This window comes from Zonotrichia leucophrys, chromosome 5, assembly GCF_028769735.1.
Source record: "Zonotrichia leucophrys gambelii isolate GWCS_2022_RI chromosome 5, RI_Zleu_2.0, whole genome shotgun sequence".
In the NCBI taxonomy this organism is placed as follows: domain Eukaryota; kingdom Metazoa; phylum Chordata; class Aves; order Passeriformes; family Passerellidae; genus Zonotrichia; species Zonotrichia leucophrys.
The window spans coordinates 49,072,449-49,085,582 of NC_088175.1; the positions used below are offsets into that span (position 1 = coordinate 49,072,449).

A 13,134-nucleotide genomic window follows, 5' to 3' on the forward strand; every position below is an offset into this window, starting at 1 on the left:
AGGCATGAGATACCATTCCAGCTAAACGCTGTAAAGTGTTTTTTCTTTGCTAATTGTTCTTTTTTTCAAGGTACAAAAGCAGGAATGGCTGGGAGCAGGAGAGACACTGCTCATGGTCCTAGATGGAGTGGGAGTGTTGGGGAAAATCCTGTCCCAGCGCAGGCCTGGAGATTGTCAGAGGGGTCCAGAAGGGTCAGAGAGTTCTCAAGGGTCTGGAGGACGTCAGGAAGGGTCTGGAGGCTGCTGATCCTAAATGTCCTGACTGGAGGGCAGCAGAGCCCAATGGACAGTGCTTCAAGGCGGGGAGCAGCAACTGGATGGGATGGGATGGGATGGGATGGGATGGGATGGGATGGGATGGGATGGGATGGGATGGGATGGGATGCGATGGGATGCGATGGGATGCGATGGGATGCGATGGGATGCGATGGGATGCGATGGGATAGGGAGTGGGGTGGAGATGGGAACTGGGAGTGATACCCAAATCACCCAGAATAAACTGTCAAACGCAATTGGAAGCATTAGGAATCAAGAATTCTTTACCTCCAAAGGACACACAGTACATTGTCTGTTTGGAAGAATGAAAGTTTGGCAAAAAAGTCTCACATATATGTATGCTTAGCAGAAAGATTTTTGAATGTAGAATCTGATGAAGGAATAGAGATGGAAGCAAGTTTTGATATAGAATAAAAGAATTGCTGAGCCAATCTTGCTGTTTAACCAAGGAGGCAAAGGGTAAGTTAGTGAGAGGCGGGTTTTATGACTTAGAGCAAAGAATAAACTCACCTCAAACAAGAAGATGTTTTTACACACCAGAAAGAGAGCACAGGCAAACAAGCCTGCTGATGTTGCAAGTAGAAAAAAGGTCTCCAAATTTTCGAATGCAAGAAAACTGATTAACAACTTCTAGCTTAAACTGTAATGTACTAACTTTTAGTGATTGGAGAATAGGAACATGAATATGGTAATTATATAGTTAGGATAGGCTAGAGATAAAAGTTAAGGTATAGATTGGTTCTACTGTATTAAGATGCTCAGCAAAGAAAAGTATGTAATGCAATGTAACCTAAAGCAAAGGGTCTCCAGGCCTGCCTGCAGCTGGAGCTGACAGCTGTGGGCACAGGCTCTGTCACGCATGATGCTGGACTGCTGTAACTCTTGGATGAAATAAACTGCATGTTGAAGACCCACCTGGAGTCCTGCATCTCTCATTATGGCTCTTACACATCTCTCCATATTTCTGTTTGGGGTGAGACTTTACAACAGGGGTTGTACCCATCATAACCACACACCGACATTAAAGTGTCTTTTTTATCTAAAACATAAACATCACCTTCTTAGGACTCATTCCCAAGCATCCACATTCTTTTCCAAGTCCCTTCCTGATCCCGGAGGATCATTCAGAGCAGTCTCTGGTTGTCACATTCACTGAGTGCTGAGATATTAAAGGTGACCTTGCCTTGAACTTTTCCTTTGGCCCCATGCTCTTGCTGCTTGTTACAGAACTTGCCCCAAAACCACGGCAGCCCTCCAAATCTGTTTCTGCACTGGCTCCAGCCACGATTACCATCCTGTGTGATCCTGAGGAGCACATTGGAGCTGGGTTTTCCTCCTCTCTCCTAGGTCCTAGACCCCTATGGCCCGAAGGAACAGGGGGCTGATGGGGTCCCTGGTTGAGCAGGGTAGCAGTGTGGCAGTCAGGGGAAAAAGTCAGCCCTAGGTGAGTTCTGGGGTGTCAGAGGGGGCTGGAGGGGTCAGGAGAGGGTCAGAGGGGGCTGGAGGGGGTCTGGATGCTGGCAAAGCCAGAGGAGAGCAGAGCCTGACAGGCCATGCTCAGAGTGGGGGAGCGGCTCCATCTGGGAAAGCTGTGGGATGTGATAGGATGGGGTGAGGATGGAGAGCGGGGTGGGAATGGGGTGCAGAGATTGGGATAGGATAGGATAGGATAGGATAGGATAGGATAGGATAGGATAGGATAGGATAGGATAGGATAGGATAGGATAGGATAGGATAGGATAGGGAGCAGCTCACCTCTGCTTCCTTGGGCCCAGGGGAGGCTTTGGCAATGATCCCAGAGCTCCTCCCAGAACTGGAGTTACTTCTGAGAAGCAGCCAGCTGACTCATCAGAACATCCAGCACTGCCAGCATTCCAGTGCCACCAGCACCACCAGCATACCTCTTCTGCTGGAGGGACAGTGACCTCTGTCAGAGAAGGGAAGCAAGGAATGGTAGAAAGCTGTCAGGAGAGGGAAGGCAGTCACAGAATGGGACACTCTGCAGGGAAGGAATGTTTCCCATCAGGAGGGAATGATAAACCATTTGGAAAATATTTCATATGGAGCTTTGACAAAAGTCACTTCCTCTGTAGCAAAAAGCCATGATAAATAAGTGTGAGGAAGGGAAATTCTTACATAGCCAAAGATGCAATTTCTGACTTTCCCATGACTCCACCGAGCCTTGGGGAGCAATGCCAGGACAAGACACACAGAGAGGAGTCAGCAGGATGGGAATGGGGATCTCCTGGTGATCTGGGCACTTTCTCCTTCATGTCCCTGACCTGGCAGGAGCCGCTTTAGGACACGGATCCCAAAGGAGCAAGAGGGACCAGGAAGCGCCGCTGATCTGCACAGAGCCCTTTGCCTGCTGCTGCCCCACAGGGAACAGGTCAGTGGAATGTTTGCCTTCCTCCCTACCCCACCTTCCTCTCCTGCAGCAGCTGCTCTATTCCTGACACCCTCTCCTGGTGACCCCAGTTCCCTCCCCAGCTCCCTCCTCCTCTGTCCAGCACTTCCCTTCTGTGTCTTCTGAACTCCCAAGCCTCCTACCTTTGTCTCCCAGCAGTTTCCACTGCCCTCCTCCCCTGCATATCCCATCCCTCCCCACTGAATCCTTCCCACTGCAGGGAGCTGCTGAGGAGCCACATGGTCCATCCCTGGATTCTCCAAGCACTGACTGCCCATCCACTCTGACCACAGCCAGGGGCCACATCCCACTGCCTGCCCAGTGTCCCTCCGTGGAGGTGAGCACCGTGTCCCCATCTCCTGCCTCACCCACTGAAGGAGATGATCTGGGTGAGATAGAGGTCACCACTGTGGCCATACACAGTGTGACACTGCTCATCTGAGGAGCCAGAGCACAGCCCCGTTCCCATCCTGAAAACCCATAACTCTGGCATCCTCACACTGGCTGTTGCCAACTTACTCTTCCTTCTCACTGTCCCCTCCGCCCTCCTCCTCCTGCTGGAGGACGTGTCCTGCTCTCCTGTCATGCCCCTGCTGTACCTGCATTTCCCTTTCAGCTCTCAGTGGTCTCCTACTGCTGGGGGCTGTTCTGGCTCTGGCCTGCTGGCACTGTTCTCTACATGTACAAGATCTTCCAGCGCTGCCGCTGGGACCTTTCCGAGCGAATGTGGCTGGTGGTGGGAAGTGTCCAGTCCTGGGCCTTCTTTGCTCTCTTCACTGTCATTCCCTCCGTGATATTCCTGTGCCACTCACAAGAGCAGGAGCACTGCAGGGCAGCTCTCATCTCCATGTACACCATCATCCTGCTCCTCTTGGCTGCTCCCGTGGCCATTTCTGGCACAATCGATTTCATTCAGGCCAAGTGGGGCTCCCAGCAGCAGCAGCCCAAGAGGTGTGACATGGTTCTCCACCTCACTGCACTGTCAACACTCCTCCTCAGCTTCTGCCATTTCCTGCAGCAGGTCGGGTACATTGTTGTGCCCTCCCAGGCTGTTTTCCTGCTCACTTGTACCAAGAGCAGCATCAAAATCCCCCTTCATCTACTTCTTGGTAGGGAGGTGCTGTCCATACGCCTCTCCCACCAGAAGGTCTTCAATGAGTAGAAATAGAAATGTTCCCGCAGAAATTATGCTTCCAGGGACATGGGAGAGTCAGCCTGTTGATCCCACGAAAAATGACCACTCACTTAGTAAAATTTTAAAGGTTTTTTAAACCTTAACAAATATTACAACAAAGGGAGTAAATTAGGAAAAATAACAGCACTGGGAGCCCCTCCTGTGGCTGCCTTGCATATGGCTCACCCACAAAATGGCTGTTCTGTCTTTTATACTCCTGAGGGTTCTATCAGCCAACTCTGGCCCCTCTAAAATTCCGTCAGTCGCCTCTTCTTTGGCATTTATTGGTGAAGACTACTTTCTTGTAACTTGATTGGAAGGTCAGGTGTTGTGCCCCCTTAGAAACAAGTCTTTCCATTCCCAATTGCCCCATTGTCTTGGTTTGAAAAGACAGGTGTCTGCTAAGGAAGGCAGCAGCCTCCCCTGAAATGGAAAATATAAACCCTCTCCCTCTGAATTGTTACAATTTTGAAATTAAGGGGGCTCTCAGGCAAAGATATGGGACCAGGAATAACAGTTCCTTAATAGGGAAGAAAATTTTAAAAACCAAAAAATAAACAATGCAGAAATACAAAACAACAGTGACAGAGTCAGAATACGACCTGCCACCCTGTGGGTCAGGGTGTTGGTAGCAGTCCCATTAAAGGGTGGCTGCAGCCCTCCTGCAGTGCCAGCTGTGGTTCTGTTGGAGCAGGGATCCTGGAGAAGGATGGAGTTTCCCTCTGAAGGTCCAGTGGTGGTGTAGATGGGCCTGGTCTTCCTCTGAAGATCCAGTGAAGAAAGCTGCTCCTCTGGGAATCCAGTGGGAAAAGGCTGGCTGTGGTCTTCCAGATCTCAGATTATATCCACGGGGGAATTCTTGGCTCTTCCCTCTGGGCAGAGCTTCTCACAATGGGATGCTGTAATTTTATCAGTCATGCAGTGAGACTCAATGGCCCATTAACAGAAGATATCTCCCCAGAGGGATGACTGTTGTGGAAGAGATAAAGAAAATGCTTAATTAACAGAAGATAACTGCCCCATCAGATAGGAATAGAATCCACACCCGCATTTCCAGCCTAAGACACCCATGCAAGAGGGATATGTACATGCCTTCTTTTTACCTGTCCTAGACAACCTAGACTGTCTGATGGCAGCAATACAGAGGGAGGGAAAAGGGGACTATGGGGAGAACAGAGGACATCTAAACAACAGACTACAATAACATAGCTATACATCAATAAAGCTTCTTTTAATATACACACAATATATATCCCTTAATTGAGAGAGCCAATCCTCTCATTATTTATCTATAACAAACTCCCCTATTCTTTTTTTAGAAGTTATTTGGCTTGAGCAATTAACTTTTATTTTCGATTTTGATTAACTACTTAAGCTTTTCTTAAGTGAAGTTTGATTTTGAATGAGTTGTAATAGTGTCTGTTGATATGGGTGAGGACAGTGGAAAAGGAAAAGAAATCTCAGGTCTTCTTTGTCTTCTTTAAGCAAAATGTTTTGTGGAGTTTGTGAGACGAATTGGTCTGAGCAGATAAAATGGAGTAACAGAGGTCTAGCATGGCTTTTACCTCCTCCTGCCATGCCCTATAGGGTTGCTGCCTGCAGCAGGGTTATAATTTTCTTGGTGGTGAGTACAGGGGCCAATCTGGTCTTGCCCTCTGGTTCCCATCATACTTCAGTTTTTAAATGAATCATTTTACTACTTTTTACTGATCCTTTCCTTAATAGATACTTAAAAATTTCATAGGACAAATATATTAATGATTAATACAATTTAAATTCTCTGTTCAAAATGTTACTAAAACAGTTTTATAAAGCATGCAGAGCAGTCTTGTGAGGCTTTCACTTGTCTTTCACAAAGTGCAGCAACAGGGCGACAAAGTTAGTCTATCAATCTACAAGAATGAGTTCACACACTTATAAGTTCTTACAAGTCTACAGCAAAATTAAGGCACAAGTTAAGAATATAAATAACAGCAGTTTGAATGGGCTGGTTTGTAAGCATTCTTGTCTTCTCAGAATGGCTCAGTGGAAGCAATTTCTCTTCTTTATGATCTGTGTTAATGCACTTAATCTTTGGGGTTTTGCAAAACTTCTAGGGTTTCTGCTTCCATGGAGTTCTCTGGTAAGGTGTGTGTGTACTCTCACCTTGCAGTCAGTGGTAGAGACATAAGAATGCTTTTGATTCTTGATCTTGGTGCCAGGGGACCACGCTTTGTATTTCTGTTATAAATGAAATTGAACTCTACATGTTGTAACAAAATGTGCACAGGGAGCCAGGGGTTGCTCTGGTCAGCAGAGTTCAGTAGTGATACATCCACATTGACACACACAAACACACGTCTGGGTTCTTCTTTCTCAGGTGATGTAGTAGCCGGATGCAGGGAGCTGTGCATCCAGAGCTGTGTCTCTGGGTGTGCTCAGCCTATGTGTGCACTCAGGGGTATGTGGATAGTCAGCACACACACAGAGGTACTTGCTCACTGGCATAGAGCCCTGGTGCACAGCGGTACCTGTCAGCAGCACACACTCGCACACACACATGGAGCTGTGCATGCTCACCTTGTGCACAGTAGCACGCGTGTGCCACAGAGACACTCACTTATGTACAGTCTCTACTAATGTACATGCGCTCACAAACACGAGACTTGCTTGCATGCAGAACTTGTGTACATTAACATGAGTATACAAATCTGTGCACACTAATATGTGCAGTGTCATACACTTTAACACACATAACTTAGGGCCATGTTCACACTTGCAGAGTCTCTGTACGCTCACAAACACAGAGCTGTGCACAGACTGAGTCACACCTGAGAGGGGGTAATTTAACATCTATGCACACAGTAGTGCACACAACACGGGTACACCCTGGAATTGTGTGTGCACCCAGAGCTGTGCACACTGGCACACACACAGGTACTGTATGTGCAGACTCACACACCCTGGCACACACGTGCACATAGACACACATTGGCACATCTGGAAAGAGAATAGTAGGACATCTACTGCTTGCTACTACCTCTCCCACTTCTGGGCAGTAGGTAAAGTCTCAAAAAATTAACACTGCATTTCAGGTATTTTGTTGTACACAGCCCTAAACTGCTCAAGGGCAACAGAACATTTCAGAGCACCGTAAAACTTATTTTTTTTCAGGGAGAGGAGGAAAGAGAGGAGGCTTAGCAAAGCTTTGCTAAACTTTTGTCCCTCAGAGACAACTAAAGTATTCAGAATTAAGGATTACTGGTTTAAAATAAAAATGACTACAGTAATGAATTACCAGTATTACTCAACAGTATGCTATAAGCGCAGATTGAAAATTGGCATGCACAGAGAAAGAGTCAAGAAGGCAGGAAGTAGTAAAAGGCAGAAGAAAAAGAAAACACGTTCTAAGGTAGTGTTGTTCTCAAGCCTAGGAGTTTGTTTGGATGGAGTGGGGTGCAGTCTTTTGACTTACTTGCTCTCAGTCTTATTTTAATTAGTCTAAGTACAGGTTCTTCAGACACAGCCCGCCTCCCTGATTAGTGAAAGGAAGAGAGAGAGAAAGAAAAAGAAAGAAAGGGAGAGAGAAAGAGAGAGAGAAAGAAAGGAAAGAAAGAAAGCGAGAAAGCAAGAGAGCGAGAAAGCAAGAAAGCAGGAAAGCGAGAAAGCAAGAAATAAAGAGAGGGAAGCTTTGCCTTCTTGGAAAACGAAAGGAAATCAGCAATGAACACCTTCAGCACACCAGCGGAAGCAGCAGCCGAGCTGCGCCCACGTGGTTTTATGCCGACGGGAAAGCGAGGAAGCCTACGTGCCTCAGGTCCCGGCTCCCCCCGCCCCCGCCACACCGGCGCAAGCAGCTGCTGGGCTGCCCGCATGGTCCCCGTGTTCACTTGGCTCCCCGTTGGTGGACCCTGCAGGGAAGTCTCCGCAGGCCGGTGCTCCCCGGCCAGCCCCGCCAGGCGCCGCTGCCCCCGGCACTCCCGAGTCGCCAGAGCAGCTCCGTGCAGGCGCCGGGGTGTCCCCAAGAGGCACTGACCGCTGGTCGTGCTGCAGGCGACTGCGTCCCGCGCCCCAAGCCGCCGCCTCCTCCTCACAGGGCTGGCGGCGCTGGGGACAACAGCGTCGGTGAAATAAACAGGGCAAGGAGATTTTTCTGCTTTTAATGCCTTTATTATAAGTGATCAGCTCAGGATTGGGCAGCCCGGACGGGTCTGCAGCTTCCCGTCGTCCCTCCCAGAACGACTCAGAAGAGGAGGATATGCGCAGCTTTGCCCACTAGGGGCAAAGCTGGGGGTCCGGCCCTCGTGGGAACCTTTAGGGCATGGTGACCCCTTCCGATGTTGAATTGGTCCCAATCTCGCCCCCTCCGAGACCCTGCCCTGGGGCTCTCGAACACAGGGGAGGGGGACTCCGAAGGTGTTCCGCCTCTCTGCCGGCTCAGCACTCCGTTCCTGACGTCCAGACATCACTCCAGTCTCTCAACTCTTAGGTGGCTCGTTGTTTTTGGGGTTTTCTCAGTATGTTTGGAGCGGTAGTCCCTCACAGCATGCTGGTCCTTGGAGTCACTTTACATAGCCCTCCCCACCCTCTCAGGTCTCTTCACCATTCTGGGGAAAAGTACAACTTAGCCTCGGGCAAGGCTCTGCTAACACAAAAGGAGCAGTTAGCCACAACAACCCGTGATTACAATAACAAAACAAGCAGAACTTCGGCAGCAACAGTGACCTGGCTGATTTTTGTAATATTTTCTCACAAAAAAAAATTAACAGAATTTTTGTTCATAACAGTCGGCCCCCAGCGCCCCGGGCCTACATGCTGGCGAGTGCCACAGGGCAGGCCCCGTGCCCTTGCACGTCTCCATTCCGTGTCTGCTTGGCCCCATGGTTGTGGAGAAGCCCCCACAGAACCAAGCTTGCCCCTGACCCCCGCCAGTGCCACGCACGGAGCACCCTGTGCACCCTGAACCGCTGCACCCAGTGGCTGCCCGTGGCCCCTGCCGCCAGCAGCTCTGCGCCTCCCAATTTCCTGATCCACAAGCGTTGCCCTCACTGCCAGCAGCCCGCAATGGAGGACCAACAGCCTTGGTTCCAGGCCCTCTGACCGCCGCAGTTACCCTCGTTGTGTGGGCACTGCTGAAAGTCACCATGCCAGGCGCCCCTTGCACAACAGAGACAGCCCTCGATCTCTGGCAGTGCTGAGCACAGACCATGCTCCACGCTCCCCAAACTGCCTCACCAAGTGGCAGAACCCACTGGCCGTGGTCTGCACCATCCGCAGCTCCTGCCACCAGTGGCCTTGTGCCTGCAAACTCCCTGGTCCTCCACTACACAAGTGGGCCCGTGTGGTCCTCGGTCTGGAAACCTCACGCTACTGGGCCTGCCTGCTTATGCAGGCATGCTTGCACCCAGTGCAAGCTGCCCCAGTCACTGCCGCTGGCCTCCTCATTGGTCCAAGACAGCTGGAGAGGGACTTTAGAGAAGGGCCTGGAGTTGTTTTTGAAATAAACAGGGCCAAGAGACTTCTTCTCCTTTTTAATGCCTTTATTAAAAGTGATCAGCTCAGGATTGGGTGGCTCTGCAGGGCTGCAGTCCCCGTCGTATCTCCCAGGGCGACTCAGAGGAGGAGGATATGCGCAGCTCTGTCCACTGGGGCAGAGCCGGGGGACCCGATCCTCATGGGAGCCTTTCGGGCGTGATGTCCCCGTCAGATCTTACTTTCTCAGTGCGGTCCCCCTCAGTCTCGGCGCTGGGGACGACTCCCATGGTCAGGGCGAGAGGGACTCCACATCTCTGCAGGCTCAGCACTTGGCTCCTCACGTCCGGACATCACTTTAGTCTCTCAACTCTTAGGTGGCTCGTTGTTTTTAGGGTTTTCTCATTGCATTTTGGAGTCGGGGTCCCAAAAGCATGCTGGTCTTGGAGTCACTTTGCATAACCACCCCCCCCCTACCCTCTCAGGTGTCTTCCCTATGCTGTAAGAGAGCACAGCCTCGGGGGAAGGGCCATCACCCCACCCCAGCCAAGGCTTTTACTAATACAAAAGGGGAGATAAGCGACAATGACCCGTGATTACAATAACAAAGCACGCAGAAACCTGGCAGGGACAGAGATCTGGCTGCATTTTTGTAACTTTTTCTCACAAAAAAAACATTAACAGAATTTTTGTTCATAACAGTTTTAAACTGGAAGATGATGGATTTGAATTAGATCTTGGAAGGAAATTCTTCCTGTGAGGGTGGTGAGGCACAGGTTGCTCAGAGGAGCTGTGGCTGCCTTATTCCTGCAAGTGTCCAAGGCCATGTTGGCAGGGATTTGGAGCAACCTGGTCTGTGGAAGGTGTCCCTGGCTGTGGCAGGAGGTTGGAACAAGATGAGCTTCAAGATCCCTCCCAACCCAAACCATTCCATGATTCCATGACATGATCAATGGCACAAAGCCATTTAACATTGGGAATTATCACCTGTCATCCCTTGAATCCCCAGTGGAGAGAGACGCACCTGTAGAGGCTGCAGTGGACTGAGACAGAACTTAGGTGACACTCAAATGTTCACACTCTCTTCAGATCAAGTGGAAATTTGGTTGTACAGAAGCCAGGAAACCACTTAACCACCGGGCCTTCCTCTGTTCTCGCAGCAGAAAAGCTGCACAGAACTTGAGGCTGTTTCTGCTAATTTCTGCAAAAACGTGATCATTTGTGGCCACCCGTGGAGCAGGCTGTGAGGGAGGAACAGCCACAGGGCTGCTCTCCACAGTGTTCATGCTAGAAGTGCTCAAGGTGCTACAAGAGCTGAGGATGGGACCATCCAGCTCTGCAGTGCCAGAAGTTCTCTGGTTTCAATCAACCCTAAAGGAAATCATAGAATCCTCAAATAATTTGAGCTGAAAGGGACCTTAAGGCCCATCCAGTCCCACCCCTTGCCATGGGCAGGGACACCTTCCACTAGCCCAGGTTGCTCCAAGCCCCATCCAACTTGGCCTTGAAATTCCCTGCACCACACACTTCTTTTCCCCCTGTCCATGAGATCAGTGTGCCTGGGGTGCTGGGATGGAACAGCAGTGATTCAGTCTGTCATGTTCTGGGTACTTTTGGAAGTCTGTCTCCATGTGTGTGGCTGCACCACAAAGAGAGAACAGAGGATTCATGCTGGCTACATGGTTCAGTGATTCACATCTTCCCAGAAAACCCCATTTTTTGTTCCTATCCTCTTTTTAACTTCTCTGCCTTCCATGTCCAAATTAATGGCTGGTTGGGAGACAGCAGAAGAGCCACTGTATTTGTTCTCATCAGATCATAAAAAAGATGTTAAACCCCCTTTTTTCACCCCCAAGATTCTCAATCAGATCTCAGTACCACGGGGAAGGAAATAATAACTTAACTCATGGAGTGGTGTGGAAAAGTTATCAGAGCCACAGCTCCCATGTCCAGTGAGGACAAGATTATCTGTGGTTTCTTACATGTGGTTCTTGCAGTTTCTGAGGGAGAAGTTGAGGGCTCTGCCAAACCAAAATGTTTATTTGTTACTGTACATGGAACCAAGGAGAACCACATCAAATGGCACTTTATTAAAACAGAAATCACTCATTAATATAAAAAACTACCAATTGTTCTCATGGAATCACAGAATTCCAGAGGGGTTTGGGCTGGAAGGGACCTTAAAGATCATCCACTTCCAACCCCCTGCAATGGGCAGAGACACCTTCCACTATCCAAGTTTGCTCCAGCCTGGCTGGATCCCCACAGATCTCCACAGATCTCCACAGATGGGGCAGGCACAGTTTCTCTAGTAAACCTGTGCCAGAGCTTCACCACCCTCACAATGAAGAATTTATTCCCAGTATCCCATCTAAACCCACACTCTGTCAGTGTGAAGCCTTCACCCTTTATCCTGTTACTCCAGGCTCTTGGTCCCTCCCAAACCAATTTATTTTGAGGTTCCATGAGATCAAGTTCTAGCTACAAAGCCTTGGAACAAACCAAGCAACCCCTCTAGAAAATTTACGCTGGAGTTACCACCTCTCCTCTCTCTGCTCCCAGGTCCGAATCACCCATCATGAGACCCTCAACCACACCAATGGTCCTTCCAACCACAGCCATCCATGCTCCTGGGACCAACTACAGTGGGGCTGTGGGACCACCCCAGCCATCCTACGCTGTCCTCAAGTTCATGGAGAGCTTCTGCCTGCTGAGTGCTGCCTGTGGGATGGTGGGGAACGGCCTGGTCCTGTGGTACCTGGGCTTCCACATCCGCAGGAACCACTTCACCGTCTACATCCTGAACCTGGCGGCCGCTGACTTCGGGTACCTGCTGTGCATCGCCGTGGAGACCGTGCAGTACCTGATGCAGTTCAACGTGGGGGTGCAGTTTGGGATCTTCCTCTTCCTGGATCTCTTCATGTACGGCACGGGCCTGTACCTGCTGACGGCCATCAGCATTGAGCGCTGCCTGTCCGTGCTGTCCCCCATCTGGTGCCGGACACACCGCCCGAAGCACCTGTCTGCCGTGGTGTCTGGCCTGCTCTGGGCCCTGTCCCTGCTCCTGAACACTCTGGGATATGTCCTGTGCACCGTTCGCCCCTCTCCCAGGGCCTGCCAGCGCCTGCTCATCGCCATCGGAGCCTTGGATTTCCTTGTCTGCGCGCCCCTCATGCTGCTCTTCAGCCTCACCCTCTTCCTGCGGGTCAAGTGCAGCTCCCAGCCCTTCCAAACGGGCCGGCTCTTCATCGTCATCATGCTCACCATCCTCTTCTTCCTCATTTTTGCCGTGCCCCTCAGTGTCCTCATCCTCATGGACTTCCTGGGCCTCAAGTTCCTGTATTCCCCAGAGATTGGCTTTGTGCTGTCCTGCGTCAACAGCAGCCTCAACCCCATCATTTACTTCCTGGTGGGAAGCTACAGGGATCGGAAATTCCGGCTCACCCTCAGGCTGGCATTCCAGAGGGCCTTCCAAGACTCAGCGGATGACAAGAGACGAGCGGGAAACGCGGGACACGATAACCATGTCCTCCTAAAATCCTGACTGGAATGTCTTGGCAGAACTGAAGAACTCTGAGGTACTGGGGAAGGTTCATCTCACCTGACCCTCAGTACCCTCTTTGTAGACATTTTAGGTCATAATTTTAAGTCCTCATTATTTTAAGACCCCCCCCTTTGGGTCATTATTTTAAGTGCCCCATATGACACATAAGCACCTGGACCACAGAATTTACCTGACCTGTATTTAGGACACATTAAAAGTTCCTGCTTCTTTCCAGTGACTTTTAAATAATATCCATTTGATAAGACTGAAATGTCTTGGTGT

The 13,134-nt window shown here is 50.0% G+C and overlaps 2 pseudogenes; both read left to right on the forward strand.

The window, feature by feature from the left end:
• The window catches only part of LOC135448719 (uncharacterized), an 8,492-nt pseudogene extending 377 nt beyond the window's left edge, over positions 1 to 8,115 (forward strand).
• A 3,771-nt stretch (positions 8,116 to 11,886) lies between these two features.
• LOC135448014 (proto-oncogene Mas-like) lies at positions 11,887 to 12,844 on the forward strand (annotated as a pseudogene).
• Positions 12,845 to 13,134: the final 290 nt, after the last annotated feature.